We start from the raw sequence: 3,311 nt of genomic DNA on the forward strand, positions 1-3,311 counted from the left end.
AACATTAAGAATATATGGGGCTGTGCCTGTGGCTCAGTGGGTAGGGTGCAGGCCCCATATACTGAGGGTAGTGGGTTCGAACCTGGACCTGGCCAAACTGCCACAAAAAAATAGCTAGGTGTTGTGGCGGGCACCTGTAGTCCCAGCTACTTGGGAGGCTGAGGCAGGAGAATCGCCGGGGCCCAGGAGTTGGAGGTTGCTGTGAGCTATGAAGCCACAGCTCTCTACCAGGGGCAATAAAGTGAGACTCTGTCTGTAAAAAAAAAAAAAAGGATATGTGGAGAACTTGTTAGGTACATCTGGCAATGATGGCTGGTTTTTATTTGTAGGTTTTTGCCGGGGTCAGGTTTGAACTCGCCACCTCCAGTATATGGGGCCAGCACCCTACTCCTTTGAGCCACAGGCACTGCCCTGATGGCTGGTTTTTAAAAGACCCCAAATCAGAATGTTTATTATATCTCAGTTCACAATTGCCAAGATGTGGAAACAACCCAGGTGCCCATCAACCCAGGAATGGATTAACAAACTGTGGCATATGCACACCATGGTGTACTATTCAGTCATAAGAAAAGATGGAGACTTTACATCTTTTGTATTTACCTGGATGGAGTTGAAACACATTCTTCTTAATAAAATACCTCAAGAATGGGGAAAAAAGTATATGTACTCAATACTACTAAGAAACCAATGTATAAACAACTACACGTCCACACTAAAGAAAAACATAAGTATAGTCTGAGGAGGTAGAGTGGGAAAAGATGGAGCCAGGAGGGTGAAGAGGGGAGGACGACTAGGGGGATCTCACCTAACGTGCACCTGTGAGGGTGTTCAGTACACCGCCTGGGTGAAGGGCTCAACTACAACTTGAATTTTACCTTAGAAATGAAAACAATGTGACCTAAACATTTATATCCTCATATTAACTTGAAATTAAAAAATAAAAATAAAAAACACCCAACAGTGAACATGGAAGCCTACATACTATGAAAGTAAATCTTTAAAAGTTATAAATCAACCTAACAAATTGTTTAATAATATAATATATATTTTTATACATGAACAGAGAGTGCCAAAAAAAAAAAAGTATACACATCTTAAGAAGGGAAAAAACTGTGTTAAAATCATAATAATATACACTGATAACGTTTATTATCTTTGTATTGTATCTCCTATAATTGCAGAAGTCAAATGTGACTTGAGTATGCAATTTTAATACATTTTTATCCTTTCTGAAAGTGTATATGCTTTCTTTAGCCACCCTCTGTAGATTTGGAAAATGTGCCTTCGTAGAAACCCAGGTGACCACGCTTGAACTTAGAATTCTCAGATACAGTGGACTTGTCTGCCAGGTTCTGGAAGCTTATGGGTAGTGGCCCTGCTGTTCTGTCCCAGTCTTCTTTCTCTCTTTCCTTATTCTCCCACTCCTCCCTCTGTCTGGCTGTATAAGGAGTTTGTGCCTACACAAGTGGACATCCTGAACTACAGATCCAGGCTCCATCCATATCCCTTGACAGAAGACAGAGCCTGGGGCCACCCCTTTGTACGTGGTCCACACTCAATGGCTGGAGCCTGCTCTAGAAGTGGATCCAGAGTTGTCTGTGCAAAGAATTCTGGGGTCATGTATATCGAGATTATGGTCAGGAAGGCTGAGCCCAGGCTCTGGGTAACATGTCCCCTTAACTTCATAGGTTCTGGTCTCATGGCAAAGGCCATTGTCCAGAAGAAGACCAGAGTGAGCCCTGTGAAACCCAGAGCCCAAGGCATCTGCGCTGGTGCTGGGTGGTGGCAACCCATGTGGGAACTCATTGCTCCTTGTCTTCTAGAACTCATTTGGTTCTTGCTGTTTTTTTAGGTAGGTCCTTATGCCTCATCTCCCATTCATTGAGCCCTCTAGGCATTTCCAGTTGGGTTCTTTGGCTTAAAATATCCAACCTCATTTTTTGCTGCTTGCACCTTGTTGGTAATGCAGTCTGTCATGTTTCCTCAGGGTGAGCAGTGAGGGGTTGAAATAGCTAATAGGAATCTGAGCAAAGAGAGGTATCACCCGTCCACTGTGATGAATATTCCACTACCACCTTGGAAAAACAGGGAACCACATTCTGCCTTCCTATATATTCCCTTGGGCTCACCATCTCTGACCATCTTCCTAAAAGAGTAACATCAGAGAACTGCTCTGGGGGCATGTTGAGAGGGTGACTCATTTCTTTGCTCTGGTTACTGTAACACTAAAATGCTAATTATTTTTTTATTTTTTATTTATTTTTGTTTGTTTTGTTCTCTGTTTTTATGCCAGGGGAGAGCTTGAACATGGTCCCTCCTACCACAAATTATGCAGTTGAGTTTCCCACATTTGGGGAAATCACGGGGGTCCGCACATCTGGAGTGCAATGGAAAAGCCTCACCCTGGGTAAATCTCCTTCGTGATCATGGCGGCATCTTTCCTGCCAGGCAATTATCCAAAATGCTATTTTTTTCCCCTTAAATTTAAAATATCTTATAGATTGTTAAATCAATAGATACCCATGACTGGAAAGACTTGCAAATCTAGAAAAAAAAAAGAAAGAGGCAGACTCATAATCATATAATCATACCAACCAGGGGGAATAACTACCAGTATTATTAACAGATAATTTTATGTTAATGTATGTCTTAAATAAATCACACTTTACATACTCCTTTAAAACTGTTTTAGTCATTAAACTCTATAGTATAAGCACTTTCATTTAAATAGGCATTTCTATAACTTTTTCAGATGGGTGACTATTGAATTACTGAATGATGTGAAATTGTCTAACCCAGAGCTCACTGTTGGACATTGTGGTTGTCTTACATTTTGGTTATTAGAACCATTATTAATAAACATTGTTGAAGTGAAAACCTTATATACATGCTCAATCATTTCCAAGAATATATTTTTATAAATGAAATATTCATTACAAAGACTTTTCTTATCTACAGTAATTGAAGACTATTTAAAAACCTTGTAAACCATGCAAAGAGTAATTATATTTTAAACAGTGTTCATTTGGCATATATTTCAATTAAGAGTTAGCAAAGTGGCCGGGTGCAGTGGCTCAGGCCTGCGATCTCTGAACTCTGGGAGGCTGAGATGAGTGGTTTGCTTGAGGTCAGAGATTCCAGACCAGCTGGAGCAAGAGTGAGAGCCCGTCTCTACTAAAGGAAAAAAAAAATAAGCAAAGTATGATTAAAATCCAGGATTATTCCAAGTTCCTGTATTAGTTCAATTTCTTCCACACACTACACTGTGGCAAGATCTTCAAACGGGAACATGAAGATTTCTTTCACTGAAG

The 3,311-nt window shown here is 40.5% G+C and overlaps 1 non-coding gene across 1 annotated transcript; it reads right to left on the reverse strand.

Annotated features, from left to right (window-relative positions):
- Positions 1-2,290: 2,290 nt before the first annotated feature.
- On the reverse strand, positions 2,291-2,456 carry LOC111726350. The gene has a single exon (XR_002774150.1). It is a non-coding gene; the product is annotated as a U1 spliceosomal RNA (small nuclear RNA).
- Between the last annotated feature and the right edge of the window lie 855 nt (positions 2,457-3,311).

This window comes from Otolemur garnettii, unplaced genomic scaffold (genome assembly GCF_000181295.1).
Source record: "Otolemur garnettii isolate 467f Iridium unplaced genomic scaffold, OtoGar3 scaffold00061, whole genome shotgun sequence".
NCBI lineage: Eukaryota > Metazoa > Chordata > Mammalia > Primates > Galagidae > Otolemur > Otolemur garnettii.